Genomic DNA, 10,762 nt, shown 5'->3' on the forward strand with positions numbered 1-10,762 from the left:
TTCTTTGGCATTGCCTTTCTTTGGGATTGGAATGAAAACTGACCTTTTCCAGTCCTGTGGCCACTGCTGAGTTTTCCAAATGCTAGCATATTGAGTGCAGCACTTTCACAGCATCATCTTGCAGGATTTAAATAGCTTAACTGGAATTCCATCACCTCCACTAGCTTTGTTCATAGTGGTGCTTTCTAAGACCCACTTGACTTTGCATTCCAGGATGTCTGGCTCTAGGTGAGTGATCATACCATCGTGATTATCTGGGTCATGAAGATCATTTTTTATAGTTCTTCTGTGTATTCTTGCCACCTCTTCTTAATATCTTCTGCTTATATTAGGTCCATACCATTTCTGTCCTTTATCGAACCCATCTTTGCATGAAATATTCCCTTGGTATCTCTAATTTTCTTGAAGAGATCTTTAGTCTTTCCCATTTTATTATTTTCCTCTATTCCTTTGCACTGATCACTGAGGAAGGTTTTCTTATCTCTCCTTGCTATTCTTTGGAACTCTGCATTCAGATGCTTATATCTTTCCTTTTCTCTTTTGCTTTTCACTTCTCTTCTTAGTTATTTGTAAGGCCTCCTAAAACAGCCATTTTTCTTTTTTGCATTTCTTTTTCTTTGGGATGGTCTTGATCCCTGTCTCCTATGCAATGTCACGAACCTCCGTCCATAGTTCTTCAGGCACTCTGTCTATCAGATCTAATCCCTTGAATCTATTTCTTACTTCCACCGTATAATCATAAGGGATTTGATTTAGGTCATACCTGAATGGTCTAGTGGTTTTCCCTACTTTCTTCAATTTACATCTGAATTTGGCAATAAGGAATTCATGATCTGAGCCACAGTCAGCTCCTGGTCTTGTTTTTGCTGACTGTATAGAGTTTCTCCATCTTTGGCTGCAAAGAATATAATCAATCTGGCTTCCCTGGTGGCTCAGAGGATAAAGCGTCTGCCTGCAATGCAGGAGACCCGGATTTGATCCCTGGGTTGGGAAGATCCCCTGGAGAAGGAAATGGCAACCCACTCCAGTATTCTTGCCTGGAGAACCCCATGGACAGAGGAGCTTGGCCGGCTACAGTCCACAGGGTCGCAAAGAGTCAGACATGACTGAGCGACTTCACTTTTCTTTCTATCTGGTGATGTCCATGTGTAGAGTCATCTCTTGTGTTGTTGGAAGAGTGTGTTTGCTATGACCAGTGCGTTCTCTTGGCAAAACTCTATTCGCCTTTGCCAACTGCTTCATTCTGTAGTCCACGGCCAATTTGCCTGACCCATCACTTCATGGCAAATAGATGGGGAAACAATGCAAACAGTGACAGACTTTATTTTGAGGGGCTCCAAAATCACTGCAGATGGTGACTGCAGCCATGATATTAAAAGACGCTTGCTCCTTGGAAGAAAAGCTATGACCAACCTAGTGTAAGTGAAAGTGAAAGTGCTTAGTCGTGTCCGACTCTTAGTGACCCCGTGGACTGTATCCCTCCAGGCTCCTCCGTCCATGGGATTCTCCAGGCAAGAGTACTGGAGTGGGTTGCCATTCCCTTCTCCAGGGGATCTTCCCAACCCAGGGATGGAACCCAGGTCTCCTACATTGCAGACAGACACTTTACCGTCTAAGCCACCAGGAGAGCATATTAAAAACCTGAGACATTACTTTACCAACAAAGGTCTGTCTAGTGAATGCTATGGTTTTTCCAGTAGTCATGTATGGATGGGAGAGATGGACCACAAAGAAAGCTGAGTGCCAGAGAATTGATGCTTTTGAAGTGTGGTATTGGACAAGACTCTTGAGAATCCCATGGACTGCAAGGAGATCAAACCAGTCAATCCTAAAGGAAATCAATCCTGGATTTTAGTTGGAAGGACTGATGCTGAAGCTGAAGTTCCAATACTTTGGCCACCTGATGCAAAAAAACTGGCTTATTTGAAAAGACCCTGATGCTGGGAAAGATTGAAGGCAGGAGAAGGGAACTACAGAAGATGAGATGGTTGGATGGCATCACTGACTCGATGCACATGAGTTTGAGCAAGCTCAGGAGTTGATGATGGGCAGGGAAACCTAGCATGCTGCAGTCCATGGGGTCATCAAGAGTCAGACACAACTGAACTGACTGACTGACCAAGGCATCAAGACACATCAAAGTATATTAAAGTAAGGAAGTCAGATCAAGAAACACATTTTTCAAAGTCATGTCCAAATGGTCTTAACACTTGATTCCTCACCCACCTGGAAGACTAGATGGAGAGCTGTGCCCACCACTGAGTCCCACCCACCCAGTTGAGAAGGGAGGGGCTGCCCATCTCTCCCCTCAAGGCTAGAAAGAAGCTTCAACAAGCCCATGCAGACAGCTTGGTGTGTGAACCCTTACAACTGAAGTTCACAGTGAATAGTGACTGGTTCCCATCTGAGAAACCTACAGGGCAAGAGATGGGTTGACAGGCTGCTTAAAGAAGAGGATAAAGTGGGCAGGCTGCACCCCCAGAATTTTGGGGGCCAAGGATTCATGTGTGTTCCCTTGGATCAGATGTGGGCTATGGTTTAAAAGCAATTGCATGGGGTCAGGTCATGACTTCTCCAAGAGGGTCACCTGCAGGGATAAACAGTCCTCAGCAGAAAGAAGCTGGAGGCCCAGCAGCATTCACAGAAGCTGAGGACACAGTGGGCTACCAAACAAGAATATGAGAAGATATCACCACCATCAAGGGATAGGTGATAGTCCAGAAAGTATGATGCCAATTACAACAGGATGAGTCTTTCTGGTCTTTTCTGTCCTTCCCACATTTCCCCCCTCCACCCCTATACTATCAGGCACAACTTCAGCTTCAGTCCAAAAAGTCAAGAAATGTTAGCCAGAGCTCAAGATAGGGAAGGAAGCCAACCAGACATCTTTACCTAACTTCAAGCTTCTCCCAGGCAACAGACCTGGACTGGGGAAGGGATAAGTTTTCATTTTCAATCAAGTTTGGTGTTTTGCCTCTTTCATCAGACTTGCACACACTATGTACTAAATTGGGAGTGTTTCAAGACTTAAGAATAATGAGAAAAGTCGCAGAGTTGCTCATCCTTTCATTTAAGAAGTCATATAAATGGAATTGAAATTAAAAGGAACAAAACACTGAAACACACAATTAGGATGAATCTTCAGGGAATTATATTGAGTGAAGAAACCAATCCCAAAAGGTTCCACACAATATTATCCTATTTATATAATCATCTTGAAATGACAAAATTATAGAAACTGAGGTCAAATTAGTGGTTGCAGAGTAAGAAAGGGTAGGAGCCAGAGGAAAGTGGATGTGGTTACGAAGGGGCAACAAGAGACTTAAAACAACAGAAATTTATTGTCTCATAGTTATGGAAGCTAGAAGTCTGATATCAAGGTGTTGACAGGGCCATGTTCCCTCTGAAACCTGTAGGGGAATCCTTCCTTGTCTATTCCTAGCTTCTGGTGACTTGCCAGAAATCTTTGGTGTTCCTTGGCTTACAGTTGCATAACTCTATCTCTGTCTTTACTTCTTTCTCTGTTCCCCTGGGTTCTGTCTTCACTTAGACTTCTTTTAAGGACATGTCCTTATGAGGACGTGTACTTTAATGTTGGATTAAAGGTCCACCTTACTCCAGCATTACCTCACTGAAAATAATTACATCTACAATAACCTTACTGCCACATATGGCCACATCCTAAGGTACTAGGGGTCAGGACTTCTACATATCTTTGGGGGGAGCAGGGATACACAACCTATAATACTTGGCTAGGGTAAAAATATTGTGGGTTTTTTTTCATATCTTATTCACATCCCCATTCCCACCACAGAGCTTCCCAGATAAGACAGGTAGAAGGAGGAACAGATAGTGGTTCCCTAACAAATGACAGAAACTTCAGGGCACCACTCTGATCTCACATAGCTAGGAGCCACCTGTCTCAGTATAGACAGTCAAATGCCACCTGTAGCTCCATGATGATAACTGCCTCTTAGCCACTCTCCCACAGGGAGCATCCTGTCCCTAGGCTGTTTCAGCAATCAATTTTGTCTAGGATCCAAAGGCCTGTAAAAGCTATAGTGACATCCTCATACACATTATGCTGCCAGGTTCAAAATGCTGCCTGTCTTACTTCTCAGGCTCCCTCTAAATTAAATCAGGCTATAACTTCTGTCCTTGTGGATCTCCTATCAAGGGACCTGCTGTCCCTCATGATACCTGGCTTTTATGAGCACCACTCCAGGCTACTGTATGACTGTATCTGAGTCCTGGCTGTGGGAAAAATTCACGGGCAGAATGCTCCTACTGCTGCTGCTAAGTCACTTCAGTCATGTCCAACTCTGTGCGACCCCATAGATGGCAGCCCACCAGGCTCCCCTGTCCCTGGGATTCTCCAGGCAAGAACACTGGAGTGGGTTGCCATTTCCTTCTCCAATGCATGAAGGTGAAAAGTGAAAGTGAAGTTGCCCGGTCCTGTCCTACTCTGAGCAACCCCATGGACTGCAGCCTACTGGGCTCCTCCATCCATGGGATTTTCCAGGCAAGAGTACTGGAGTGGGGTGCCATCGCCATCTCCGAGAATGCTCCTAAGCTTCATGAAAATCAGGATAGTGGCTATTTAATTAATTGTTCTGTTTAGTTGCCCCCAAGCATCTCATTCAATAAATACTTACTGAGCATCAATTATATACCAGACATTGTTCCAGATGCTGGGGACACAGTGGTACATTAAACAAACCGTCTGTCTGTGTGGTTCTGCATCCCAGTGGAGAGAGACAGAATGCTAAACAAACAAGACCATTTCGGGGATTGTAACTGCTATAGAGGAAATAAACAGGATGATGTGGTAGAAGTGGAGAGGGGACATTTGAGCTGCAATTTAAAGGAGGAACACAAGTCAGTCACAGGATGTGTCTAGGGAAGAACATTCCAAAGCAAAGAGAACAGCAAGGACAACGGCCTTAACAAGTATTGAACTTGACATGTTAAATTGAAAGGTGGTTCAGAAACTTATATAGGGCATCTCTGCTTTGCTCCTTTTTACTTTCTGCCACTTGCTGCATACCTTCTGCCTCTGTATGGCCTTTTTTTAAATTTTTATTTTATATTGAAGCATAGTTGATTAACAATGTTGTGTTAGTTTCAGCAAAGTGATTCAGTTATACATATATATGTATATATTTTTTCAAATTCTTTTCCCATTTAGCTTATTACAGAATATTGAGCAGAGTTCCTTGTGATATACAGTAGGTCCTTGTTAGTTATGTATTTTAAATATAGTAGTGTGTATGTCAATCCCAAATTCCCAGTGTATGTCCCACATCCTTCCCCCTCAACTATGAAAAGATACTCAACATCACTAATTATTAGAAAAATGCAAACCAAAACTACAAAGTGATATCGCCTCACATCTGCCAGAATGGCCATCATCAAAAAATCTGCAAACAATAAATGCTGGAAAGAGCGTGGACAAAAGGAAACCCTCCTACACTGTTGGCAGGAATGTAAACTGGTACAGCTACTAAGGAGAACAGGATGGAGTTCCTTAAAAAACTAAAACTAGAGCTACCATGTGATCCTGCAATCCCAGTCCTGGGCATATATCTGGAGAAAAACATAGTTTGAAAGAATGCATGCACCCCAACGTTCACTGCAGCTCTATTTACAGTAGCTAAGACATAGAAGCAACCTAAATGTCCATCGACAGATGAATGGATAAAGAAGATGTGGTACATATAAGCAAAGGAGTATTCAGTTCAGTTCAGTCGCTCAGTCGTGTCGGACTCTTTTCAGCCCCATGAACCACAGCACGCCAGGCCTCCCTGTCCATCACCAACCCCCGGAGTTCACCCAAACCCATGTCCATTGTGTCAGTGATGCCATCCAACCATCTCATCCTCTGTCTTCCCCTTCTCCTCCTGCCCTCATTCTTTCCCAGCATCAGGGTCTTTTTTTTTTTTTTTAATTTTTTTTTATTTTATTTTATTTTTAAACTTTACAATATTGTATTAGTTTTGCCAAATATCGAAATGGATCCACCACAGGTCAAATGACTCAGCTCTTTCCATCAGGTGGCCAAACTATTGGAGTTTCAGCTTTAACATCAGTCCTTCCAATGAACACCTAGGACTGATCTCCTTTAGGATGGACTAGTTGGATCTCCTCGCAGTCCAAGGGGACTCTCAAGAGTCTTCTCCAACACCACAGTTCAAAAGCATCAATTCTTCAGTGCTCAGCTTTCTTCACAGTCCAACTCTCATATCCATACATGACCACTGGGAAAACCATAGCCTTGACTAGACAAACCTTTGTTGGCAAAGTAATGTCTCTGCTTTTGAATATGCTAAGTTGGTCATAACTTTCCTTCCAAGGAGTAAGCATCTTTTAATTTCATGGCTGCAATCACCATCTGCAGTGATTTTGGAGCCCAGAAAAATAAAGTCAGCCACTGTTTCCACTGTTTCCCCATCTATTTGCCATGAAGAGATGGGACCAGATGCCATGATCTTCGTTTTCTGAATGTTGAGTTTAAGCCAACTTATTCACTCTCCTCTTTCACTTTCATCAACAGGCTCTTTAGTTCTTCTTCATTTTCTGCCATAAGGTGGTGTCATCTGCATATCTGAGGTTATTGATATTTCTCCCGGCAATCTTGATTCCAGCTTGTGCTTCTTCCAGCCCAGCGTTTCTCATGGTGTACTCTGCATATAAGTTAAATAAGCAGGGTGACAATATACAACTTTGACGTACTCCTTTTCCTATTTGGAATCAGTCTGTTGTTCCATGTCCAGTTCTAACTGTTGCTTCTTGACCTGCATACAAGTTTCTCAAGAGTCAGGTCAGGTGGTCTGATATTCCCATCTCTTTCAGAATTTTCCATAGTTTATTGTGATCCACACAGTCAAAGGCTTTGGCATAGTCAATAAAGCAGAAACAGATGTTTTTCTGGAACTCTCTTGCTTTTTCAATGATCCAGCGGATGTTGGCAATTTGATCTCTGGTTCCTCTGCCTTTTCTAAAACCAGCTAAACATCTGGAAGTTCACAGTTCACGTGTTGCTGAAGCCTGGTTTGGAGAATTTTAAGCATTACTTTACTAGCTTGTGAGATGAGTGCAATTGTGTGGTTGTTTGAGCATTCTTTGGCATTGCCTTTCTTTGGGATTGGAATGAAAACTGATCTTTTCCAGTCCTGTGGCCACTGCTGAGTTTTCCAAATTTGCTGACATATTGAATGCAGCACTTTTGACAGCACCATCTTTTAGGATTTGAAATAGCTCAACTGGAATTCCATCACCTCCACTAGCTTTGTTTGTAGTGATGCTTCCTAAGGCCCACTTGACTTCGCATTCCAGGATATCTGGCTCTAGGTGAGTGTAAGTGATCACACCATCGTGATTACCAGGGTCGTGAAGATCTTTTTTGTACAGTTCTTCTGTGTATTCTTGCCACCTCTTTTAATATCTTCTGCTTCTGTTAGGTCCATACCATACCTGTCCTTTATTGAGCCCATCTTTGCATGAAATATTCCCTTGGTATCTCTAATTTTCTTGAAGAGATCTCTAGTCTTCCCCATTCTATTGTTTTCCTCTATTTCTTTGCATTGATCACTGAGGAAGGCTTTCTTATCTATCCTTGCTATTCTTTGGAACTCTGCATTCAGATGCTTATATCTTTCCTTTTCTCTTTTGGTTTTTGCTTCTCTTCTTTTCACAGCTATTTGTAAGGCCTCCTCAGACAGCCATTTTGCTTTTTTCATTTCTTTTATTCAACCATTAAAAAGAATGAAATAATGCCATTTGTGGCAACATGGGTGGACCTGGAAATTATCATACTAAGTGAAGTAAGTCAGACAGAGAAAGACAAATATATGATATAGTTTATATACAGAGTCTTAAAAAATGATACAAATGAGTTTATTTACAAAACAGAAACAGACTCACAGACTTAGAAAATGAACTTATGTGTTATCTGTTTAGTTTGGCAATGCCCACATGGATCTGGCCCGGGTTCTTCCCTGCACTTGAATGCCTGGACTTTGTGCTGACAAACCTCCCACTGTCCCACTCATGTCCTGGGCTTGGATCAGTGGAGGACATTCATTTCACCCCTTACAGAAGTGATCTGCTTCAACAGTCGTGAGAGCTGGACGCTGGCTGTGGTGAAATTTAAAGCAGAAAACATGGAGCAGCTCATTTCGCCAACCATATACCTGTCAAGTGTCCAGGACCCCAACTACATGCCACAGCTAACTGTGGTGAGGGTGGTGTTTCCAGGAACTCAGCCATAGCCTTGCCCTCTGACCTCCCCAGAAGCTCTGTAAACACTCAGGAAGCCGAAGCCAGTTTATGATCCAGAACCTGGTGAGCTCATCATCTCCTGGGAGGCTTCATCTAACAATGGCAATTTTCCCCTCTTCTAACACAATTTTTTTTCCTAGCTTCTAAATTTGTATATTAGGAATTAAATTTTTATGTTAATTAACTATTAACAGCTATTTATGTGTAAGTAACTTGATTTTTTAAAACAATGTTTAACAGAGAGAAAAAGCAACAGAAGCTCTGTGCTGATTCAGAACCAACATCACTGAATTTCCTGGTCCAGTAGAATCTCCTCTGGGCTTCTGCCCCTGTACATGCACAGGCAGCTTTCAGCCTCTTTTACATTCCTGGGTTATTTTCCACTCCTGACCTCTGGCACTGCTAGACTTAGAGTCACCCTCAATGTATGTGAGCACCTCTCCAGCTGCCAGCCCATCTCTGGCTCTTATGCAACTCAGGGCTCTGGGTCTCAGCTGCTCTTCTTTCCTGGGCATCAGACGTTCATGGCATCAGGCCCTACCTGGTTGTGCGAATGTGCTCACACTCATGTCACTCCCCCTCCGAACTTGTTTACACAAATGCAGATATGAATGGTGATGGCAATACTATATGAATCAAGCAGGATGTTTCTGTCGTGCATGACAAGAAGCCAACTCACAGACATTGATGCAAAAAGGGAGATGCTGGGTGTTTGGGGTTCGTGTAGTTGGAAAACACAATTTCTGAACCTCCAGGGACTCACACAGTATCACCAGGATAGCTTTTATGTCACCCTTCTCCTTCCTTTCACCCTTACCTCTACCCTCATTCTCTACGGATCAGCTTGCTTTATCTCTGCTCAGCAGTCCCTTTGGAAAAGAGGGGTTCTTTACACCAATGGCATTGACCAAGCTTAGATTCCATGACCCATTCCTGGACTAATCACTGAAGACAGGGAAATAGGATCCCAGGACCAGCAAGGCCTGGGTCATGTGCCCTCCACTGTCTCCCAGATTGCATGGAGTCAAGCAAAGTACTGTGAGGGGCTATCATATAAGGAACCGCACAAAGTAGAAAGTGGTAGATACTACGGTTTGGTTCACTAAATATTCATTTCATAATCTTCCAGCCATCTGCTACCCTCTGCAACAAAGGCTGGAAAACTAAAAATACTACTTTTTCAGACAGCCTTGCAGTTAGAGCACAGGCTTATATCCAAGTTCTGGCCAGCAGATGTTCCCAAGAAAAGCAGACATGATTAATGTGAGGTGGTGGCTGGTGCAGTCATCAGATTTTCTCATAAGTACAGGAGAATGACAGATGCCTTTGGTCCTTCACGGCCAGCTATGTCGTAGGGTTCTAGAGCGTAATCTCTACATCACTGATGCTACAAAACAACAGCTTCATTTCTGCTAGAACTAGTGGAATGGTGTGCATATTTCCTGATGAGGTCCCAGCCCTGTAGCATTCAGGCTTGGTTCCTTGAATCCCATAAATTTTGTAAGCAGCTTAATATCCTGAAGGAAATTTCTTTCCTCATCATCAACAGGCTAGTTTCATGTAGAAGAAAAACTAACACCTTGCGCTGTTGCATCATGCAAAAATGTGCATATTATATAACCTGGTCAGGAGTAAACAAACATATGTCTGCTCTCTGAATCCCCACCACTCCCCCAAAATAAAGACAATAAAAAGATCCAGGATCACACTGTCTAGCTCTGGTCCCCAGAATAACTGAAACTGTGAATCTTTCCTGTAAATTACCAACTCAGCAACAACTTTATTGTTTTGCAACTTTATTGACTTTTACAGTCACCTCTTTTACTTTCACCCTCCCCTCTACCCTCATTCTCTACGGATCAGCTTCCTCTATCTCTGCTCAGCAGCCCCTTTGGAAAAGTGGGGTTCTCTACACCAGTGGCATTGACCAAGCTTAGATCCCATGACCCATTCCTGGACTAATCACTGAAGACAGGGAAATAGGATCCCAGGAAGATATGACACACATACGACATATCTGAAGATATGACATAATCTTCGAGGTTAGAACACTCATGTGAGGTAACTGTGAGCAAAGTAACTGTAAACATGGTAATCTTGTGGTGGTTGTTGTTTAGTTGCTATGTCGTGTCTGATTCTCCTGTGACCCCATGGACTGTACCTCGCCAGGCTCCTCTTTCCATGGGATTTCCCAGGCAAGAATACTGGAGTGGGTTGCCATTTTCTTCTCCAGGATATCTCCCCGACCCAGGGATCAAACCTGCATCTCCTACATTGGCGGGTAGATTCTTTACCACTGAGCTACCAGGGAAGCCCAATCTGGTGGTTGCTTTTTTTAAAAATAACTGTTTACTGTGTATTTCATTTGGGAAGCCAGTCCTTCAAAAACCTGAACTCCCTTGCAATCCACCTTTGTAAATAAAATGTTTTTCTTTCTAGAACGCCTTTATGGCTGTGTCTTCTTTTGACAATAAGCTCTGTT

This window comes from Bubalus kerabau, chromosome 10 (genome assembly GCF_029407905.1).
Source record: "Bubalus kerabau isolate K-KA32 ecotype Philippines breed swamp buffalo chromosome 10, PCC_UOA_SB_1v2, whole genome shotgun sequence".
NCBI classification, from domain to species: domain Eukaryota; kingdom Metazoa; phylum Chordata; class Mammalia; order Artiodactyla; family Bovidae; genus Bubalus; species Bubalus kerabau.